Below are 25,492 nucleotides of genomic sequence, written 5' to 3'. Positions count from 1 at the left end.
ATATAAATGCCTACAACCACCCTTGTACTTACATAGCAACATATGACGTAATTTCATATTTGTATCAATTTGTAGTTCTCTAGTGTTTAATTATGGCTTCACAAATCAAAGTATTGCCCTTTTGTGGATAGTGGTTATGAAGACTGAAACTGCCTTTTATAAAACCTGCAGTCTTTTATGTTAATAAATTTTAATTGATTATTCAGGTTTTGTTGAAGGTGGAATGGTGTTCAATTAGATCACAGTATAAACCTTTCTGCTGTTGCACATTTAGTGACACCTTTAAAGGGTTGAAATGTAGTTAAATAATGAATCTTGTTGGTTAAATACTGTATTACTACAACATAGAGATTAATCATGAATAACACATTTTTAAAGCAAACAATGTATTTCTTAGCAATTGATTTTTTAATAGATAAAATTGTGTTTACTGTGTGCAACACGACGTTTTCAAATATATATACACTGTGCAATGACTACATTTTAATACTAGTTTAGGTTCATTATACAACACATTTCCAAAGCAATCCGTGGGAAATTGTATGCTTTAAATTAATAGAATCTCTTCTTTTCTTATTTATTCTAGCTAATATTGAAGTAGTTAAGAGCAGTTAAAAATGTTTATTTTCGGTATTATGTAGAACTCCAGAACGGTACTGTTGAAATATCAATCTAGAAAAACAAGTTTTTAAAAATTAAGATTCACAATAAGTGAAATACCACAGACAGTTGGTACTCACTCTAAGATATGACTTTTATCCTATTTTCCAATCTTTATAAACATAAATTATTTGTTTAATTGAAATCCTATACTCTCTATTTAAGATCTAATTTATAACTCCCCAAATCTAGAGTATCAGAAATGTTTTAAAAGTCAGCATTTAAGTAATAATTTGGTCTTTGGAACTATATTGATAAAATGTGTGCACAATCACGTGAAATTAATTCTTATATAATCATAATTACATATACTGTACACATAAAAGATAATGTTTCATTCATCTTTTATCCCCTGACCTGAAGGCATTAAATGCTTTAAGTGTTAATTTTTAAATGTACAATTTCTGCTATATTTTATGAAATGTGTAATGATGACTCAGAAATCATAAGCCACCCACTGTATTACTAAATTGACAGAAAGCACAGTGCAAAATGCCTTCCTTAGAATGAGGCTAATTGAAGGTTCAGCACTATTCACAAATATACAGAACCCCTAGGGGAATATCTAGCTATTTCTGGTGTTTGATGCTACACTCAGAGCTAATGTCCAGTCAGGAGGTCACTGCATAAACTTCCCTCCTATTGTGGTTATTGTTGATTAAACAAATTGAGAAAATTTTACTTAAGTCTTTGCAATATCCATTTTATAGCTTTCATTATTAAAGAATGTTAAAAATGATTTCTATCAAGAGTTTTCCAAATTTGTTCTATGGAAACTTGGAGTTGTATAAAATTGTCTCATATGCTACCAAGGGGCCACACTGGGCTTGGGGTCGGGGATGGGGGGGTGGTGGCAAATATTTAGAAGATCCCATCACACCTCATCCATAATTTGTCCGGGAAGGATTTGCTGCTATGTTTTACATATTGCTATTAAGCTTAAATTTTATTGTGAAAAAGTGCTGAATACACTGCTTATTGTTTTTATATTTTGAATATAGTACTATTTATTTTCTCCTTTAAGATAGATATACATTAATCCCCAAAGTATTATAAAAATTGACTTGTATGCATTTCTTAATTTTTATTTTATGTAGAGATCTTTATATATCTATGAAAAGAAAGCATTTTAAAATTTTAATTTATATGCTCTAGATTTTTATAAATATTCATCTCCTTTTTCAGGATGTTATTTAATGTAGTTCACCTTAGAACCATTGTAAAATAACAATTTTTTCTAATTATTTCCACTTATTCAGTAGATCACAACCAAACTTTGGTTGTAAGAAATAAATCATTGTTTTGTTTTCCATAAATTAAATGCATCTGTCAATTTTATATTCTACATGTTTGTGTGTTTGTAACAAAATATAGCTATTTCCATCTATTTCTGTACCTATTTCTTGACATGTACATGAGAGATGTGAATAATTGAGACATGTTCTCTAACTTTGAAATCAAAACACAGTAGAAAGATACCAACGTTAAAATTTCTTAACAACTTTCATAATTTCAATTTTATATTACATCATCATAAAATTAATTTATTTCTACTTTGACAAAGCATAAATACAAAAGCTGTGCCCCTATGGCAATAATAAAATTATTGGTATAAAATAATAATGGTATAGTATAAAAGTTTGAAATCCAAAAGTGCTGTATTGCTGGGTGACTCACATCTGTAAGCCCAGCACCTTTGGAGGCCATGGTGGGAGAATCACTTGAGCCCAGAAGTTTGAGACAAGCCTGGGCAACATGGCAAAACTACGAAACTCTACAAAAAATATAAAAATTACCTGAGTATGGTGGCACATATCTGTAGTCCCAGCTACTCGGGAGGCTGAGGTGGGAGGATAGCTTGAGCCCAGGTGGTTGAGGCTGCAGTGAGCTGTGATTGTGCCACTGCACTCCAATCTGGGCAACAGGGCAAGACCCTATCTCAAAACAAAATAAAATAAAAATGCTAAGGAATCAAAAGTAACTTTCAATCTATATAATTGTCCTTAATTGTCTTGAATATGTACACCATATCATAAAACATCATATATTTGAAGTGTCATTTAAGGAGAATTTATGCAGTGCTTCATTGTTAAGACTGGTGAAATGGCAGACTCTGGTCATACCAAATATGCAGGTGGGAGTGGTTTTTCATTTCCTGGGTAAAGAATATAACCTGAGGCATAGATATGCATTCTGAGAGTTAAGTTTTAAATTAGACTTAAGTCTTCCACTTCCAAACTTATATTTAAGATTCTTGCAATCTTTTACTCATTTACTTTTGATAATTTGCAAGAATTTATTTTAAGCATAAGAAATCTTAATATAATCATAATCTGTAAGAAAATGAATTGCTCCTATGTTTTGCACTAGAGTAACGACTTTGATTTTGATGTGGTATTGATCAATAACTCTATTCTATAGGAAAATGGAAACATCATTCCCTAGAAACAGTTGAAGTTGACAGACCTAGAGGTTGACAAAAGGACACGACACTAGGGTGAGTAAAGTGATATCCTCCTTTATATTTTTTTCCTTCTCCTTTGAAGAATAACAATACATTACATCTATATTTCACAGTAAGTTCAAGAACTGTGTATGGAGTTAAATTTCCAGGCATTGCTCAATGTCTTTAAGCAGATATATGTTATGTTGGATTCACATAAGCTAGACGGAGAGAAAATAGTTAATCAAGTAGTAAATAAAAGTCTTTCCCTAGAGAAGTGAAATACCTGTTGTTTCTCTTTTAATACATTTAAAACAAGCAAACCTTATACCCAGTTTAGATTTATTATTCTTCATTGATTGTTTCATTATCTTGGAGAGAACATTCTGGCAGTAAAGTAGTAGACACATTGCATCCATCATTGTGTGTCAAAGGGCCATCAGGTCGATGGCTCTTTTTGAACTTTGTTGTTTCAGAAAACCATAGCTGAGTATTATAGGCAGAAGTTTGACATTTTCAGGATGAAAATCAATTTTCTTTTATGTGTTTCTGAAGTGAGGCTTGTGCTTCAATTACAGAAGAAATAGCTTTTATAACATTGGAGCAACAAAATAGAAATTAAAATAAAATTTGGGTAACAATAGCTTCAATGAAAGTGAGGAGAATTGTATTTTAGTGGTATTATAATGTTTTAAATCCATTGAAATAGAATCCGAAATAGAAATTTATGGAAAAAGGTACAGAAATAGAATAATGTCTATGAAATCAAGATAGTAATGAATAAAATTTATAAATAAAAACTCAGAACTGGAACATGTTTAAGGAAATCAAATATTATTAAAGAAGAAATATATAACTGTAATTTGCAATTTATGATACACATATATGTTATGTGTATATAAACACATGACTGCTTATCATACTTGCTTAATTTATCTCTTGCTCCTGGCTCCAGAAAAAATGAAAAAACTCTCTTTCATCCAGGAGTATATGAATAGCATTTATCATAAAGCTGTGGCAAAGTAGGCATTTACTACTGTTTGCTACTGAATATGTTAAAATACTAAAAATAAAAATAATTTTACCATTTTATACTTTTTAATGTATAAAATGCTGTTTTGCAGGGGGATTTGTGGAGTTTTTGTAAAAATAAAGATTTGAAATAACATTCTCTTTTAGTAATAATAGATTATATTTTAAATAATATGCTCAAGTTTTAAAAGTGCTATAGGTCCTTCTCTGCGTACCTAAGACATTTCTGTGTCAGTACACTTAAACGGATTTGAGGCTGAGCCTTAGGCTTTATATTTTTCAACCATAATTTTATTCCTCATATATGCATATTTAATTTCCTATGTAACAATATATTTCAGATATAATTTTTTCATGCAAAAAAATCACATGAAATTGTTTTAAAGTTATAATTTCATCGTTTGTTGAGTATACAAAATCATGAAATGAATACTTGAAAAGACAAAATTTTCATGTCCCCAAGATTCTTGCTATTTAGAGTTCAGGTGAGTTTATGATAAACTTTCTTTCAGGACATTCAAATAAAAATGTAGCACAAACAGCTTATTATTTAATAATTATTAATACCATATAGGTTCATATGTTTTCATATGCACAAATGGATAGATGACGGATAAATAGATAATTATAGACCAGTATCGAAATTTCCAATACAAACACTCTAATATGTGACAGTTCTCAATTCTCTACCCTTCTGTATAAGAAATTCCTTGAAGGATTAGGGTAAGTACTCTACACGTACACCTTTTCATTCCGCTTGCATAGTAAGAGTGTGTACAAATAATGACTAATAATGATGAGGCCATTTTGATTCAGTTTCATCAGAGGTGTAAAATGGTAGTCATGAAAAACATAAGACATCTTTAGTTTTTCCTTTTTGAGATTTTGTGATTTCTATTTTTGTCCTGACATTAGTACAAAGAAAATCTGTTTCTCTCCTTGGACAATTAAAATACTGTTGTTATGTAATAAATCAACAAGAGCACGAATTATGAAAATTATGAACAACTTTGGTAATTTTGCAGAAATATCCTCAATACTTATTTCAATTACTTAACCTAAGATGTTACTTTTTTACTGCAATTGTATTACTTAAATATTTTTCTTACAGCATTTTGTATATCTTATATATCTTTAAAATTCTTATTATAATTATATTAAATAAATATATTTAACAGATAAATTATTCAAAACAACATTTTACATTGATAGGTATTATTAATGATGTTCTCAGTTGTCTTAACAGGTCAAGGAAACAAAACATTGACCAAAAAGAATATTTAAAAAAAAAATACATTTTATGTTGAATAGGTGAAACCCAGTTATACCACTGACTGAGAAAATACAAGATAAAGTTCCTTTAGTATCTGTACTCAAGTACTCCAACTTTATTTGTCAGATATTTTTTCTCATGTAAAGGCTTAAGTTGTGTAATACGAAACAGAGACTGAGACTCAAACTTGGGTCTGACTCCGCAGCCATAGTAGGCTCTACTGCATCGTGTGGCCTCACCGTTGACAACAGGAAGGCCTCTGGTCTGGGGTTATGTAACCGGAAAGGGGTCCCAATCCAGACCCCAAGAGAGGGTTCTTGACCCTTGTACAAGAATTGATTTATTAAGAAAGTAAAGGAATAAAGAATTGCTACTCCATAGGCAGAGCAGTGGCATGAGCTGCTTAACTGAGTATACTTAACAGTTATTTCTTGATCATGCGCTAAACAAGGAGTAGATTATTCATGAGTGTTCCAGGAAAGGGGCGGGCAATTCCTGGAACTGAGGGTTCCTCCCTGCTGTTTTAGACCATATAGGGCAACTTCCAAATGTTGCCATGGCATTTGTAAGCTGTCATGGCTCTGGTGGGAGTGTCTTTTAGCATGCTAATGCATTATAATTAGTGAATAATGAGTACTGAGGATGACCAGAGGTGACTTTCTTCACCATCTTGGTTTGGGCAGATTTTGTTTGGCAGCTTCTTTACCGTAATCTGTTTTATCAGCTGGGTTTTTGTGACCTGTAGTTTGAGCTAACATCCTTTCTCATCCTGTGACTAAGAAGGTCTACTCTCCTGGGTATGCAGCCCAATAGGTCTTAGCCTTATTTTTCCCAGCCCCTTTTCATAACGGAGTCTCTTTGGTTCGAATGCCTCTGATAAAATCAATAAGTTTTCATGATGTATAAATCTGAGGCTGTGGGTCTTTATATATTAAATATAACTTTGTGAGATAGTTCTAAGTAGTCTCTTTGGAGTATACAGGCATCAGCATAGTTATAATTCCTTGTGGACCTATCTAACCACCCAATGGGTTCATCTTGCCCAGATATAGCTGATTTATCAAGATAGGGGAGTTACAATAGAGAGAGTTTAATACATGTAGAGCTGGCTAAACGAGAGACTAAGTTTTATTACTACTCAGATCAGCCTCCCACAAAATGTGGAGGCTAGGGCTTTTCAAGGACAGTTTGGCAGGCAGAGGGCTAGGAAAATTGCTGATTGGTTGATAAGGTGTGGAAAATGGTCCTTCTGGACTGAGTGTGCTTCTGAGTTGGAGCCACAGAATAGTCCCTGGGCTAGGTGGAGTCATCAGGTTTTCAGAAATGCAAAAGTCTGTAGAACCACCTTAAAAAGCAAATCTTAGGTTCTGAAATAGTGATGTTAATTACAAAAATAATTAGAGAAGTTGCAGATCTTGTAACCTCTAGAACAATGACTGGTAATTGTTTAAGCCTAAGTTGTGTAATACTAAGCAGAGGGACTGAGACTCAAACCTGGGTCTGACTTCACAGCCATAGTAGGTTCTACTGCATCATGCTGCCTCTCCATTGACAATAGGAAGACATCTGGTCTGAGGTTATATTACCAGAAAGAGGTCGCAATCCAGACCCCAAGACAGGAGTCTTAGCAATATTCTGGCCCTTCTCAGCCTCCTAACCTGGTGGACTTTCATTAGTTTTACAAAGGCAGTTTAGTTTCTGGGAAGGACTATTATCATGTAAACTATAAACTAAAATTCTCCCAAAGTTAGCTTGGCCCATGCCCAGGAATGACTAAGGGCAATTTAGAGGTTAAAGGCAAGATGGAGTTGGTTAGGTCAGATCTCTTTCACTGTCATAATTTTCTCCCTGTTACCATTTTTGCAAAGGCAGTTTCACTACTGTTCGGTTAAATGAATTTGATCACTAAATAATTTGTGCACACTTCTAAAACTTCTGGAAAAAAATACATTTTGTTTTAGTACCTTTTTACATCAACACTATGTTTATTCAAGTTAAAGAAACATAGTTATTTTAGAAGGGATATAAATGAGACCAACCATAGTTTCTAAGGGAAAACACTGAGGTTAAAGGAAGCAGTAATTTAAGAACTATAAGCAAATACGGAAAGTTCTACATCTAACGGAATTTATAATTGTGTGATCTATCCACATTAATGTATCTAAAGTCTGGTATTCCTGACTCCATTTAAATTAGATTAAATAATTTAAGTCCAGCATCGTAGATTCTCCCTCAAGTACATTTGCTGCTGTTTTGATGTTAATTATCCACATCACTCAGATAATTACCACCTAACTTGTTTATAGCACAAGGTATGCTGTAACTTTTTATCTGAAGGGAGCTTAAGTATTTCTTTTATCATGGGCCAGAGCAGTTTTCTATGTGGCTTAATTGTGTCCTAGAAAATTACTAGAATAATAAGCGCATTCACAGGGTTGAATATTAACAGATGAAGCAATTACTTGAAGAGAAACCTGCAAATCATTTTAACAATTGTTTTTTCTTGCACTTTGTTAAAGCAGCATTTGCCAAATGCGATCCTCAGATCACTTGTCCTGAGAAGATAAGGTCCGTTAAAAATTTTTCTATGGTGGGAATAATTTTGACAGCTCAGGAAAATGATATGAAAGTTTGTAATAGTAATGAAAGGGTTAGAGAAGTTCTGCCATCAAGAAAAATGCTAAAAATTTGTTTTTCTAACATTGTTTTATAACCTTCCTAATAACAGCTTGCAAAGTTTTTCTATAAAGGGCAAGAGGGTAAATAGTTTGGGCTTTGCAGGCTGTATGGGTCTCTCTGGCATCTACTGAACTGTTCCTTTATAGTGCAAAAGCAGATTTAGATATTACAGAAACAAATATGTGGCTGGGTTCCAATAAAACTTTATCAAATCAGCCCACTGGGCTGGATTTGGCCTGTGTGCTGGAATTTTCCAACCCCCGCCAATATTATGCAGAGGTAGTTTTAAAAAATGTCTGATTTGGAAATCTCTGTTTTAGATTTTGTACTTAAATCTCAAACTCTCTAAAATTGTATCCATAAGATAGCCCTTCCTCTTTGCTTATTCTCATTCTTGAGAAATTTGTAGCAGTAGAGGAGGGCATGAAGAAGGGAATAACTTTTTGCAGAGAATAAACTCTTTCAGCCTTGGTACCCATAGCTATCCCACCCCTATCACCTTTGTGGTATATACTGTATGACTAAGGAAAATGAATCACATACTCTTCCTGCCCTCAAGGAACTAGCTCTATGGTCTACTGGGAGTGAGGGTGATAATTTTGCAAATGGCAAGGAATGTGTCTACTGCACATAATAATATGAGAAAATGTGTGATATTAATGCCACATGAGCGGTAACAATTTCCCCAGGGAGATTAAAAGGAAGAACATAATTTTGGTTACAAGTACCAGGCAAGGCTTTAAATGACAGATAATGCAGGCAAGGCTTTAAATAAGAGATATTGCTGTAGATAAGCTTGTAAAGAGTATTCCTAGACGTCAACAGGCAGTGCTGCAGAGGAGAAAATTATGAGAAAGTATTGCTGCTAGATGGAAGAGCATAAATAAGGAAAAGGAGGTGGCGATGGTAGCAAATAGTCACTTAGCAGGAGCATATAGTGTTAGTCTGAAAAGTCAGTCTGCATCAACAAGATGCTTATAAGGTGCCATATACTTGATGCAACAGAAATGCAAAGGTGCTGAAGAACGTTAGCATGATAGGGACCCCTTTCATTCTTTGATTGAGGGGGGCCCATTTGCCCTTAGGTAAGAATGGTGCATATTTAAAATGCCTGATGATGCTGTTAATATTGTCTGTCCTAAGTAGTGACATAGCACATGTGTTAAGTAGTTTCGAGAGTTTTGGGGACCAAAAAAAAGCATTATTTGGATATTTCAGATGTGAATGAATATAAACAGTAAAACCTACAACACCTCCCTTCCCTCTGCCTCCACCTCCCACCAAGACAAATCCAGAGGATGGCAGTTGCTAGTATGTTTTCAGTAGTGCAAACATGTCAGGGCTGCCTCCCAGATTGCTTTCAACTTTCCTTTAGGTGGAGAGATTACTGCTGGCTCTCTAGTCATTGTGCTCAAATTTAAAGCAAGAAAAAAGTAAAATCTGTACGAAAGCTTTCCTCTTTACTGTGAGAAAGCCAAACTTTCTCAGAAGCACAAATTTTTACATTGATATTTTATGACCCAGAACTGGATCACAGGGCCGCTTCTCACTGGTAGCGAAACAGAGACAACAATTATTTGGCTTTATTCTCTTTCATGGGGGAATTGAAAGGGTAGAAGAAGATTTGGAGTAGCTTTAAAGATGCCTAAAGGTGTCCAAATAAATGTTTAAGTGTTTTATGAGACAGTTCAGAAGCACATAAGATGGTTTTAGGCAAACTACTTCATATATTTATTTTTCACCTTAATAAATATAACCTGATAATTTTATTGAGAGAGGAAAAAAAAACCCGTCGTTTGCAAAAGGATAAACAAAGATGTAATATATATGTTTTATATATATTATATCTTTATATATATCTCTTAATATGTACTTACACATATATCTTTATATATCTCTTTAAAATATATATAATATACAATACCTACATATAATATAGATATATCTTAAGAAATATATCTCTTTATAAAGATATATAATTATATCTCTTTATCTCTTTATATATATCTCTTTAAGATATATATATATATTTATTTACACATTTACAAAAGACAGTTTTTCTTTTCTCTCTCAATAAATTTACCAGGTTATATTTATTTTGTCACGTCCTAGTCTAACAAATCTAGTTGTGTGTGTGTATATGTGTGTGTGTGTATGTGTGTGTGTACATAACATAGAGAGAGAGATCTTTATATACTGTATGTATAGGTAGATATAGATATATATCTTTATAATATATATAGTGTGTGTGTGTGTATATATATATATATATATATGTATATATATGGTAATCTTACCTCCTAAAGGAAATTTGAAGAGATATATATAACTATATATAGATAGATACCACTGGATTTATTAGTCTAGGATGTGACAAAATATTCCATTTGAAACCATATTAGCAGCTTTTTAGATTTAATTTTTTTATGAGTGGTGCATTATAATATGAAGGAGTTGTAAAACTTTTAAGGACTTTGCAGTCAGAAGATCTGAAATATAATCCCAAGACCACCATTCACTAGCTATTTGTCTGTACTAAAGTCATTTAGCCACTGAGGACATCAGCCTCCCTTTCATCATTTTTAAAATGAGGATAATAATAACTGCCCTTCACACTGCGTAGGTTTGTTGCAAGGCCCAAATTAGGTGATATTTTAAAAATTGCTTCATCAACAGCAAAACACTCTAGCACTTCTCTGTCTATATCTTGAGCTCTTGTTTTTTTTCTCTCTCTCTTCTCCCTCCCTCTCTCCCTTTCTTTCTGACACACACACCCCACACACATTTCCACATAAAGCTCCCTGCTCAATCCCTTGAGATTACAAATGCCATCACAGAAATATATCAAGTGCCTCTGACAGCTTCTGGCTTCTGTTACTCAGTTTGTTTTTTTCTTTTTTCTTTTTCTTTCTTTCTTTTTTTTTTTACTTAGAACAAATTGAATCATGCTACTAGGTACCACTTCTTTAATGATTTCATGTATTTGTCACTTTAAAAGCTTTTATTTTTGACCCCAGACCCTCTGAAAGCCTGTCAGTTATAATCAGCTGTTACTCAGTTTGTCTGAACGTTGAGGTTCATACCACAACTAGAGAAACTGGTGGTGGAGGCACTTCTGTCTTGGAATATAATCAATGGCTGAAATAACTTTTGGGTCATTAAGAATGAAGATTTCCCCTCACAAGGTAACAGAGGATTTGGAAATGTTTAAAATGTGGAATGTCAGTAATATTATTCCCCATCACCCCCACCTACCACTTTACTTCTGTCTCACATCTGTTTACATCTAACACATTAGTAGAATCCCAAAGCATTTGTATCCATATACCAGATCAGAAATCCAAACCCAGCACTCATTACCACTAGCTGCATATAACATTTTCATAATTATTAAGTTGCCATTCTAGAAGAGAAGAAATATAATTTGTATACATACAAATGTGTGTGCGTGTGTGTGCGTGTGTATAAAACATGAATTTCTTCACTTCTAGAGTGGCAACTTAATAATTATAAAAGATATGTGTATATATATATATACACATACACACATATTTGTGTGATTTTGAATCTAAATTGTTTTGGAGCTATAGAGCATAATAAATTTACCAATAGTTTGCACAATATTTGTGTATTTATGTTAATTTATTTTTTTTATTATCCTTTAAGTTCTAGGGTACATGTGCACAACGTGCATGTTTGTTACGTATGTATACATGTGGCATGTTGGTGTGCTGCACCCATTAACTCGTCATTTACATTAGGTATATCTCCTAATGCTATCCCTCCCCCCTTCCCCCACCCCACAGCAGGGCCCAGTGTGTGATGTACCCCTTCCTGTGTCCAAGTGTTCTCATTGTTCAATTCCCACCTATGAGTGAGAACATGTGATGTTTGGTTTTCTGTCCTTGTGATAGTTTGCTAAGAATGATGGTTTCCAGCTTCATCCATGTCCCTACAAAGGACATGAACGCATCATTTTTTATGGCTACATAGTATTCCATGGTGTATATGTGCCACATTTTCTTAATCCAGTCTATCATTGTTGGACATTTGGGTTGGTTCCTAGTCTTTGCTATTGTTAATAGTGCCGCAATAAACATACGTGTGCATGTGTCTTTATAGCAGCATGATTTATAATCCTTTGGGTATATACCCAGTAATGGGATGGCTGGGTCAAATGGTATTTCTAGTTCTAGATCCCTGAGGAATCGCCACACTGTCTTCCACAATGGTTGAACTAGTTTACAGTCCCGCCAACAGTGTAAAAGTGTTCCTATTTCTCCACATCCTCTCCAGCCCCTGTTGTTTCCTGACTTTTTAATGATCACCATTCTAACTGGTGTGAGATGGTATCTCATTGTGGTTTTGATTTGCATTTCTCTGATGGCCAGTGAGGATGAGCATTTTTTCATGTGTCTGTTGGATACATAAATGTCTTCTTAATATGTTTTTAATGATTTTATATAGATAGATAGATATAGATAGAATGACTGCCTTCACATATGTGTTAAGATACTTTATTGTGAAAGTAATAAAAACGTAACTAAAATTGTCACACAGAATATAGCATATTCATTGGCTTATGAATCTGAAGGTCTAGAATTCCTTTCAGCCTTCAGGCAAGGGCTGACGCAAGAGTTTAGCGATATTACTGTCTGTCAGCTTTTACTTCATTGGTCATGACTTCATTTTAAGACAGTCTTCCCTCATAATCTCAGCCTATCCTATTCCACTTTCAAATTTATATGCATAACACTTTCAACAGTCACCAACCTTTCTCTGTTTAGCCCACCATTGTAACATATCCATTTCTGAACCAATGGATGATTGTGTGTAGGGCTTATTGACTTAGCTTAGGTTACAAACTCCCCCTCTGGAATAAGGTCGTTATCATCTTACCCATAATCACAGTGATCTCTAGAGATTGCAACTACTGAAATCAGAAAGATGCAGAGTGGGAAATAAGTAAAACCTATTCTACTTCTCTAATAAGAGAGTCAATTTTACATGTGCACATAGGTATATTTATTGCCTGGATTCTAACTCCTGATAGAAAGCATAAAGACCGATTCTCTCATGAGTGAATAAAATAAATTTGTCCTCATGAACTATTAGGTTAAAACACATAAAACTGCCACATGGAGGTGCCAATTGGTCAAAAATCAGCAACTTCATACCATTCAACCTAGAAGAAGGCCGCCTTAGGGAAAACTGGCCACAGTTGCTTTACCTATACCAAAGACCACAACCATCAGTACATGTAATATCCTCCATTGTTTCCCTAGCCTATTTAATATATCTGTGTGGCAATGATCTCATTAGTTTTCCTAAAATCGTATGTTTTCTTAATTTTTCCAAAAGTTTTAACAAGATAGAAACCTCCTAAAGCTAAATATTCCTTGAATGCTTCATTGGTATATTTTAGCCTCAAGCTTCACATGAAGGATCATTATCCATACATACATTTTGCAGATATAAATTATTTGTGCAATGGATTGGAGTGTAGGTCCTTTGTATGTATGAAATAGACCCCTTTATTTCTGGGAAATCATTGTTCTCTTCGTGGGTTCCCTGTGATCACGTGTTGTTGCCATCCATTTGCAGGTCTTCTTTCAGCTCCTCTAGGATGATTCAGCTGCAGCTCTGGCTTTGTTGACTGCTGAATCATGTAAATGGAGGCTTAGTGAAAAATATCTCTATTGAAGTACCTTGTTAGAAATCGATAATAGCTGATCTTTACAGCAAAATATATATCAAAAGCTGGTTTTACAAAACATTATGTAAGGATCATTGCTTCTTTATTTTGTATAGACATACTATGTGCACTGAATTGTCAGCTTACTCATCAGGGACTTGATGAGTACTTCTGGCATCCTTGGGATAGTTTCATGTAGACAAACTCTTTAAGGAAAAAGCCCCAATAATTATGTTTCTGTTTCTATCAAAGGATGGTTGTTAAAAATATTTATTACAAACACAACTTTTAAAGACCTTGTCAAGAAATACTTATCTTTGCCCCTAAATGAGGCCTGAGGCCTGAAGTACTTCCTTTTTCTGATCTATGATATTTTTATTAATTATTTATAATTGATTATTATTGCTTTTTTTTTTTTTTTGCATTGGTTGCCAGAAAGCTTACAGCCAAATCTGTGAACACTGTCTTAGAAATGTGTGCAAGAACCTGGAACTTTAGTGTTCATTAAATTTCACCCATTCTTCTCTTCAGTTTTCTAAATTTTTATCAAAATAACACTTCATAATAACTAAAACGAGATTAAACAGAGAACATATAAATAATAAAATTATATCTGAAACAACAATAAGAAAGTATACAGAGAGAAAAGCCTGTAATTACAATCCACTGAAGTAACTGCACCGAAGTAACTGCTGCTAACATTTAGACATATATTCTGTAATGTCTCACTTACTTATCATTTTATCATTTATCATGTTGGACCATTTCATTGTTTGCCTCCTAAAATCCTTATTGCAATAATGTGGTATCTATACTATTATACCTAACTAAATCTATAGGTTGACATTCCATCTCTTCTCTCTGTACTGCCAGAAGCAGTCTTGTCCTCTTGTGATGGTTGCAAGAACTAAAAATAGTTGGTTTGTAGCAGGAGGCTGTTAATGTCACAACAAGTTCAATTAAACTCTTAAGTATGTCAAGGGCGTGAATTACTTCATCTTGCAATCTGAGAACCACACCTTGAATGAAACTAACTGGTAGAGGAGGTAAAGCAACTATCACTGATACACTAACTTATTTACATTGATGTAAAGAGAATTAATTAGAGGGAGAAAGCAGACAGTAGTGATATCCTAGCAGTTCTTAAATGTGCATACTTGATTTATATATTTATATGGGATGAAAATTCTATTTGCCCTTTTATGACTCCACCCAATTATCCACTATGCATATTCCTCAGAGTGGTCTATAGCACTATATGAGGGAATCCCTGAGTGCTGCCTGGTTGTTAACATGGCATGAAGCATAGAATTATTGATCCTCTTTGTAACTGCTGCACCCTTCACTAACTGATAACTTTAAAGCTAGTTGCTTTACTGTTAACCAAGTACTAAGCACAGTAAGCTTCGGTAATCCAAATTTTACAGGTAATTAAGTCTATTTTTGTAGTGTGAGCCTATTTATATTTGTTGTTTCTGATTATCTATAGAGTACCAGTAGTCTCCTTTGTATATTTTATTCTTGATTTGCCCCAGGGTTCTCCATTCATATACATGAATACACGTTATCCCTAATACAAATGAACGGACTTTTACAAATTCATTTTTTAAAGTTTATTTGTTTTGACTAATATTACACTTGTTTTCGTTATAGTATGAAATATATAAGATACTAACATTGTAAAAGATGAATTCATATTTTCTTTTTACATACTTAAGTAGTGTAAAAATTGATTTCACTTTAACAATTTATCTCCTAGTGGTCTCTAAAATTATCTGAATATATGTACAAATAATGTACTTCAATGTTCTGCCAGAAATTAGGCTGTATAATAGGAAAATTATATAGGAGCGACCCATTTAATGAACGTGTACATGGTAATTTCTCACTCTGAGTATGCAAATTTAGATATAGATTTAGTGATTTTCAGAACTGAAGTATTTTTAATGAGAAAGCCAATTTGTAAATGTTTAAATGTGTTTCCATCCTTATAAGGATTTGACAACTCTGGCTCACAATACTTTGCTGACTTGTTTAAGTAGAACTTGTCTTTTCTTCAGTATACTGTGTATTGCCTAAGGCAACATTTAGGCTCTAAAGTGGCAAGGTCAGAGCTCAAACCTAGACATTCATGTTCTTGAACCTCAAGCACCAGTGCTGGTGATACCCATGTTCTTTTCACTACATGAAACTGGTTTTGTGGAAGACAAATGAAAAAGGAGCAGTATTTGATGTCCTTAAGCCTATGAAGATAGTGAACAAGTAAAGGGGAGTTTAGCACAAGGCCGCCAGTGGCTATTAGTACTGGGGTGCCTTTGACAGACCCACCACTGAGGGTCTTGGCTTTAACAATTATGAGCTGTATGACCTCTAGCTTCTGCTATACTCTCCATTTTATCTGCCATCATTTTCTCTTTTTATTGTTATAAATTATACGCCCACTACAAAGGTGAAAAATTGCATTCTGCTTCACCCAGTAATGATTACAAAATTTCAACCATTATGGCAGAACCACTTGGGAGAGGCAGCCTGTCCTCCAGGCTGATGCAGCCCGTGTCAAGGTGAGCAACTTGGTGAAGGGAAGAGCAGGCTGGATTTCACCTCCCACTCAGGTGATCTTGGGGGCCACTGTGGGCAGGACACAACCTGGGCAGCTCAAGAATGGCTTTTTGTTTAGGTCTTCAATCCTACTCCATTTATCCAGGCTAGTTTTGTTTTCACTGATAAAGACATTTCACTTATGGAAGTCATAGGTGTGGGTAACTAGATAAAGTAGATCAGTTAAATGATACGTCTTGAAAATAATGATACCTTTCAAAGTAAAGTATTAACATAATGATAATTTGTTATCTTGGATTTAACCATATTTTGTATCTTTAAAAAATTACTTGTATATTAATTATTAGGTATGGTTTTCTAAACACAAAGTTACCTATACCTACATTAAAAAAAAATTCATGGTGGTGAGAGGGAGTTATATCTTTAACCTTAACCAAGTTATGTAATTTATATAATTATTGTGTGTGTGTATGTGTCCATACACATAATCACAGCAGTGCTATGCTTTTTTATTTTATGATATAGTCATTGAATTTAAGTTAAAATATTACAATTATTTTTCTATTCAATTGCTAACTGCAGTCTTAGGGCAAATGTAAATTTCTCTTTAAATATCAAATTAAGATATCTAACTCTTCCTATTTTCTTGAACCTGTCTTCTCTATCACAGTTCAAGTTCTCATCATCTCTCATTAGAATCATGTCCAATAGTCCCCTGAAGATCCTTCTAGCTTTCAGATCATCCTACACATAAGACCTGTGTCATCTAGCAGGAAAGATTGACTTATGTCTTAATCTTATTCATTTTAAACCTTGGCTCTAACATTTATCTGCTCTATGACCTCAAGCTTCTGCTATATTCTCCAATTTATCTGCCACCATTTTCTCTTTTCATTTTTATAAATTATATACCCATTAAAGTGAATTGAGTAATTATAGGTCTATAGTCACTTATTCACATTTTCAAAATTAGAAAAACAAATCCTAAGCACAGATTTTTTTTTGGTAATTTGCCACATGGCAAAACCTATACGGACCTATTATGTGACTCATTTTGACTGTATTTATTCACATGAGGTAAATATTCATGTTTCACTGTAGAAATATTATGTTTGATTATGAGATGTAGCTTCAGACTACATCTGAATGAGATGTTATATTCAGTTTATGAAATATATTACTTTTTAAAAACACTTGAATTTTGGCACCCGTCTGTAATCAAGAATTTCAGAAAAGCGATCTATATTTATAATTGTAAGAAAACCTAATATGACCAAGACTCTGTGTGCTTGTCTTACTGGAATGACTCTTTTACCATCCCATCCACATCTACCCTCATCTCTTTCATCCACATAACAAAGTCTCCTATAGCACTCACAGTTCAACTCAGTCATTACTTCTTCCCTGATTTACCTCTCATCCTTGTTAATAAAAAAACACATCCTTTCTATATCCTGTCTTTATACTTATCACCTGGTATTCTTCTCATCTATTTACATATGTCATTTCTACTAAATCCTAAAATCTTTGAGAATTGGAATCATGGCTTTTCATTCTTTATATCATCAGTTCTTAACATTATCTTAATATTAAACAGAAACATAATAAAAGTCAGTTATATTTTATTTAAAAATACAACATTCTGGAAATGTTAGTCTGCAAAAATCTGTTTGATCTTACCACATGGTCATGTGATAGAGTAGGCTCTGTGATTCACTATTAAGTTTTTACCTTTGGTTATTCCAGAATAAATTTAGGACAGTGAAGTATCATCTTATTGAAGGTCTGAAGGTATTTTGCCTGTCTATTAAATTGCTACATAAACCACAAAACTGGAAAAGAGTTAACTAATGAATATCTACATTCTTGTGTATTTTTAGATCACTAGTATTTATTAGTCAAGTAATTATCTGGCTAGTGAGAGCCTCAATTTTTAAAACTTTCATATATGAAGTCACTTAATAGAATACTTAGCTCTTATTTCTCCAATTCCTTATCATTTTAATTTTGAGGATGCATATGTGCTCAAAGTTTTTGAAGAAAAAATTAGTCAATTCCACTTTTCTGTCACTTGAAAAACATTATACAATTACCAAGTACTTAAATGTAAATTTTCAATAGACTCAAAATACATCTTTTCTGGATTTGAGAAATGACAGAAATTACTCTCTGCCAGATAAGACAATTAAGAGGGGAACATATCTGGCAAATTTGTCTCCTCTTTTTAATTTTTGCTCTTAAAGAATATGCAGTGGGATCTATGAAAGGCACAATGGAATCTGTATCATTGTTGAATAGGCAAATACTTGGCTTTACTCAAAAGTACTATCCTACTATTAACTGTGATATTCAATTTATCTACTTCAGAAGGATGAAGAGATAAATTGGCTGCAAATGTGAAATTGGAATTCCACAGTGTCTCAGTTACTATTCAGCCATGCGTTGCATTTAATTTTCTTATTTTAGTATTAAACAGCTTCAAAATGTAACTGAGAGCTCTTGGCTTTCCATTCCTGCTGTGTAAAGCATTAACAATATTACACTCACTGCTTGTATTTTCTTTCTGAGCAACTACTAGTAAAACTTGAATTCCAATGATGATTAACATTTTTAAAGATATTTTAATTGTAATTTATATATCTCTACCGTCAAGGAGTACTGCATTTAAGAGAAATATCATGACATTGTCATTATTATGCATTATACTGGCTTCTCAATGTTATATGGTTACATAAGTTGCTGGTAAACAGACCATAATTTTTACCCTCCAGTTGTGAAATCATATCAAATTTATAGTTTTAGTATGTGCAAATAATTGAATCATTCACCTGTGGAATATATTTTTGTATAAATAGACTGTAACTATAAAATACACAATATTTGGTGGGGGAGAACCCCTATTTCTCTATTTTGAACTTTAAATAACCAAGTTTTCAATTACTCTTTATTTTGACTTTGCTGGTGCCAAAAAGCAAACAACATAAAAATTGGAAGGCTGATAGTATCACAGAGCTTTCAGAAATTCTGTTTTTGCAGGCCATTTATCTTGTGTATATCTTTTCAGTAACTGAAATTGTTTTCTCATTAAAACATGTTTTGTTTTTCCTGAACCCCCTTGGATTGGCAGCTGTCAAATTGAATTGGCAGATTTTCAGGGTGGCCGATTGGCTGTTGCCTCTCCAGAGTATCCATTCAGTGCATTTTCTCTCCTCTTCTCTTGTCTTCTCTCCTCTTGCCTTCTCTCCTCTCGTCTTCTCTCTTCTCCTCCCCTCCCCTCCCCTCTCCTCTCCTCTTCACTTCTCTCTCTCTCTTCTCTTCTTTCTCTGTCTTAAAATATAAAAGCATTTTACTGTCTCCTATTGGAATAACTTTTACTTTCCAGATGAATGATAATGATATCTAGCATTGTCATTTGAAATTATTTTAATTAGTATTTGAAAATGCAGACAACATAAAATGTTTTCTACTTTGGCCAAAGATGGCTTCAGCAAAAGTCACTGTGGAAGAGAAAAACTTTCTAAGTTACTTCTCAGAAATCTTAAGAAAATATTAAAATGTCACTTCTTGAGAAAGAAAGAGAATGGCTATATATCCCTTTTTGCAGCTTTTTGCTTTTTGCAGCAATTTGACTCTAACCCAGTTCTTTTCAATTGCTTGGTATCTTTTTCCTTTGGCATCTTTCTAGAAGCAGTTCTAAAGTCATTAGGCTTATTTGAGCATTAGAGAAAAAGTTATAAAGATGAGAACACTAAATAAACACCTATGTTTTGACAACATTAGTTGAGCCGCTACATTTGTAATTCATTTGTAATGTTGTTGTCCCAGAAGAAGAAGAGCAGACTTCAAAAAAACTCAAATAAATAATAGCTGAAAGCTTTCTAAATTTTGCAGAAGACAAACTTACAGACTCAAGGAGATGGGTGAACCCAGAGCAAGATAAACCCAAAGAAATCAATTTAAAAAAGGAAAAAATAAAAGTGACAATTATCCAGTGACATGGATGAAGAAAGGAAAGGACACAAATTACCAGTATCAGGAATGAAAAAGAGTATATCACTACAGATTCTGTAGACATCAAAAGGATAACAAGGAAATAATGCAAACAACTATGCACATGTCAATAGGACAACCTAGATGAAATGAACCCATTGCTCAAGAAACAAACCACCACAACTTACATAAAAGCAATACTTTCATAGCCCAATAACTCTAAAAGAAATTGATCAGTAAAAATATCCCCCACAAGAAATCTCCAGGTCCACTGGAGAAGTCTACCCAATGATTAAAAAAGAATTGATATCAATTGTCCATAATATCTTCCAGAAAATAGATCAAGAGAGCACAATTTCATTTAATGAATAAGCTAGTATTTCTCTGATATCAAAACCTGATCAAGACAGTACAAAAAATAAAAAATAATAAAACTTCTTAACAGTATGTCATGAATGTAAGGCTAGTTCAATACGTGCAAATTAATCCATGTAATCTAATATATACATAGGCTAAAGAAGAAAAATTATATATCAATTGATGAAAAAGAATTTAACAAAATTTTACAACCAATTATGAGAAAAAGTCAGAAAAAAGGCTTAATCGGGACCCTTGGCCACAGACATCTACAAAATTCCACAGCCAGCATTAGACTTAATGATGAAAAATTGAAAACATTCATCTTAAGATTGAACATAAAATAAGAATGTTTCCTTTTAATACTTTCATGCAACATAGTACCAAAAATTCTAGCTAGTGCAATAAGCCATCCTTATTTGCAGATGATATGTATTTATATGGAAAATCTTAAAGAATCTACAAAATTGAAAAGAAAAATATCCTAGAGCTAATAAGTGAATTCAGTAAGGTCACAGGAGACCAAATAAACATTTAAAAAATCAACTACATTTCTCTGTACTAGAAATGAACACATGAATATCAAAATTGAAAATAAACTATTTGAAATCATTCTAAGAAAACTATTTTCTTAGGTGTAATTCTAGCAAAACATATACAGGATTACTATGCTAAAAATAATGAAATTTTGATGGAAGAAATCAAAGATCTAAATAATTATAGACACAATGTCATAGATTTGAAGAATCAACATAGCAAAGATGTGACTTCTCTTTCAGTTGATAGGTATGTTGACAAATTCATACTAAAATACCAAGATTTTATATTATATAGATAAAATGATTCCCAAGTTTATTTATAGAAGCAAAGAAAATATAATAGTTACAAAATAATATTGATAGAAATAAAGAGGGAGGAAGTTGTCAACCCATTTAGATACTTAATGTATAGCAATCAGGACTATGTGGGATTGGCACAAAAATAGATCTGCAGATCGATGGAACAGAATGAAAAACATAAAAATAGAACAACATGAATATATCCAACTAACTTTTGACACAATTGCAAAAGCAATTTAATGAAGAAAAGATAGCTTTTCAACAAATGGTGCGGAAACATTTGGAACATCTGAACATCTAAAGGCAAATAATGAACCTCAAACTAGGTCTCATACCTCATTCACATCATTAACTCAAAATGGAGCATGGACTTATATCTAAAATACAAAACTATAAGACTTTAAGAAAATACATAGATAAAATTTTGCAAGATCTAGGGCTAGGCAAAGAGTTCTTTGATTTGCCACCAAAGGCACAATTTATGAATGAAAAATTATTTTGAAATTAATCAAAAGTAAAATTTTTTCTCAAATACCTCAATAAGAGGATTAAAAGACAAATGAATCACCTATCTCACACATGATTTTTATCTAAAATATATAAAGACCTCTAAAAACTCAAGATTTAAAACCAACTATTTAATAAAAAGCAAAATATATAAGGAGGCATTCCACTGAGGAGGGTATAAATATGGCAGATAAGAACTTGAAAACATGTTCAACATTATTAGCCATTGAGGAAGTGCAAACTAAAATCACAAGGAAATATCCTTCATCCTTACCAGTATGGCTAAATGAATATACAAAGTATAACATACCTATACAATGGAATATTATTCTGCAGTAAATAGTAACAAATTACTAATACATATGACACTATAGATAAATCTCAACATTATACTGGGTTTAAAAAAATATACAAAGGGACATACTGTGTAATTCAATTTTCATGAAATTCTAGAAAATGAAAACTATAATAACAGAATCTGGAGAAATTATTGACCGCAGGTTGATGGTATAGGGAGGAGGGAGGACACAGTACAATTTTGGGGGTGATAAAAATATTTTATATCTTGTTGGTACCGATTTTACAAGTGTATACATCTATCAAGACTCATCAAATTTGATACCTTAAATTGTTGCAGTGTATTTTATATAATTTTTGCCTCAATAAAACTGAATTTGAATTGTCATCAGAAGACCTAGAACAGACAGTTTTAATTTGGCCTCTGAGATTGACTCCCGAATGAAGGATGCTGAACTGGCAGGGCAAGGGAGAGCCTACAGGACACAACATTGGGGGAAATGCAGAGTTCCCTACAAGTTGTGGCGATACTGGCCACAGTCACAAGATTGCCACAGGAATTACTTCAAGAATACTCTATTAGAGTTGCAAATCAGGGAAGAGAAGGCCCCTGTTATACTTGACAACTATTTCTCATCACACATATAGCTTATGATTTGACATAGAAAATCTCAATGTCTACAAGTAGAGGGTAAACATGTAAAAGAACCCCTACTTATATTGGAATGTGACATAAACAATGAATACATTTTTTATTATAAGTATTTACTAAATATTGCATTGGACGTACTTATACTAAAAATGTGTTGTTTAAAGTATAACTGATTTTCTTATATGTTTATTTGCTAAATTTGGCAAACCTACTCCAAGATCAGACTTAAAACAGCTATAGCAGCAAGAATACCCTCCTTATTTACAAATTTCAAATCTCAAGTAAGTTCATCTAACTAGCAAAACTTACTTGCATCTAGAAAAATACCTGCAGGGAAGAAAAATAATAAAATAAATACAAGTGACAGGTTTTCAGGCCTTGAATTATACTAAAGCATAATACGTGTAGGTTGGAATGGATGGTCATTTAACCAATTGTTATTACCCTCCTGCCCCCAGTAGCTTTGGATCACCTACAGTAAAATCCAAAATTTCCACCAGGACTAAAGGCTGCTCTTTTATTCTCCTAACTCCTGTAGTTATCTCATTTTCTATAACCCTCACCCTGTTCACTCTTCTGTAAGCTCATAATTTTATTGTCTATGGACTTTTAAAGCTTGTTCCTGACCGAGGGGTATATACTTGCTATTTCCTCAGTAAGTAACATATAATATTTGTTAATATTCAGCACATAAAACAATATTTGACCTGTTTCAACTAATTAATATATCTTATTAATTGAATAAATTTGTCAATTTTCTATTTATATTACATAGAAATTATTTCTCAGTGATTTACCCTTAAAAAAAAAACCCGAATCTGTTAACAGTCATGCATCACTTAAGGTTGTTCTGAGAAATGCGTAATTGGGGAACTTTCTCATTGGGCAAACATTATGGAGTGTACTTGCACAAACCTAGATCATATAGCCTGCTGTAAACCTAGGCTACATGGTATAGCCTTTCACTCTTAGTCTGCAAACCTATACGGCATTTTACTATACTGACTATTGGAGGTAATTGTAACACAATGGTAAGTATTTGTGTATTTATACACATGTAAACATAGAAAATGTACAGTAAAAATATGGCAAATATGAAAAATAGTCTTATGAGACAACCATTGTATGTGCAGTCTGTTGTTTACTGTGAAATATCATAGGTACATGATTGTAATGTATGAAATATCATGCAGTACATGACTAATTGTAAAGATATCTATAAAAATGTTTTTAGATATTTGAGAGTACTATATAACAAGAGGCAGTTTTGTTTGTTAATTTTCACATTTTCTAAAATACATTAGGGAATTAAATGTAACCATTGTTAAATTTAAATAAGCCAAAACCATGTATAATTTCTCACAAATATAGTTAATACTTCAAGATGACTACCTTTATTTTCACAATCCTGCTGATATTTTTCTGCGTATTGGAGGCACTTTGCAGAACTGCAGGAGGAAAAGTCAGTATCTGAATATTTTCTTCCATTTTCTTATTAAACATCTAATTGTTTATTTTAGCTTATCTAAGGCTTTCTGTAAAGAGAAGAGAGGTGACTGCTTAAACTGGTTATAGTATTTGAAGCATTGTATTATATTTCTTTCAATGTTTGGTCGTCTGATTGAAATATTACTTTGCTTTAGTTTTTCATGAAATTTGGCTCATAGGAGTAACTGAAGCAGTTATAAATTTCTCCTGAAACTTTAAGCCTGAATGCTTCCTAGGAACTTATTTATTTCGCTTACTTCCTTTACTGCTCTTTGATTTATCTATATTCAATTCAGTATGGTTCATTCACGTATGAAACTGCCTATTTTATATGCCAGATACAGCATCTTCTATAATACTCTTTTTTTTTCCTTTAGAAAGGAAATGACACCCTCATTCTTAGAAGTACGTTGTTTTTTAAATATCCATAGGCGGAAATATTTTCATTGTCAATATGGGAGGTTTTGTTTTGCTTTGTTTTAATGTATTCTCCTTGAAAATAAAAAAATATATATATTTAATCACAAAACTGGAAAGAAACTTGGTGTTAATCCAATCCTTTGTTTAACAGAAAACAAAACATTTGCCAGCAAATGTAGTATCTAACCCAAAGTCATAGAGCTACTCAGCAGTAGGCTTAGAGTTTTCCAAATTTACAGCATGGTGAATCTTTACCATACTAGAATAATTTTCATTTATTATATTTACATAAATGCCTTTGTGCTCTAACATACTAGGATTATTATTTTCATAATGTTACTCAGTTTTATTTGCTCTATAGTTGTTACAAATGTATAAGCCCAGATATGAAATTCATTTAGACCACTTGTTGTACTTCATTATTATGTATTTTGCTTTTGTTGTGGTCACACTATGAAAAAAGGATGAATCTGTTCCTGCACCCAACCCACACGTAATTTGATTCAGATTCAAGATGCTATATACAAATTCAACAAGAAAGTATGAAAAAGCTTTATGTTGGGCGCAGTGGCTCACGCCTGTAATCCCAGCACTTTGGGAG

General features: G+C 33.1%; 1 protein-coding gene across 1 annotated transcript in view; it reads left to right on the top strand.

Moving 5' to 3' along the window:
* The window catches only part of PCDH15 (protocadherin related 15), a 1,779,889-nt gene that overhangs the window by 424,032 nt on the left and 1,330,365 nt on the right, over nucleotides 1-25,492 (top strand). The window contains exon 3 of the mRNA XM_055092816.2: nucleotides 3,082-3,157. The gene's annotated coding sequence lies outside the window, so the exon portion shown is untranslated. The remainder of the gene's footprint in view (nucleotides 1-3,081; nucleotides 3,158-25,492) is intronic.

The sequence above is a fragment of the Pan paniscus genome, chromosome 8 (assembly GCF_029289425.2).
Source record: "Pan paniscus chromosome 8, NHGRI_mPanPan1-v2.0_pri, whole genome shotgun sequence".
NCBI classification, from domain to species: Eukaryota; Metazoa; Chordata; class Mammalia; order Primates; family Hominidae; genus Pan; species Pan paniscus.
The sequence above is the reverse complement of the archived record's forward strand: the minus strand, read 5'-3'. Positions and strand labels throughout refer to the sequence as shown.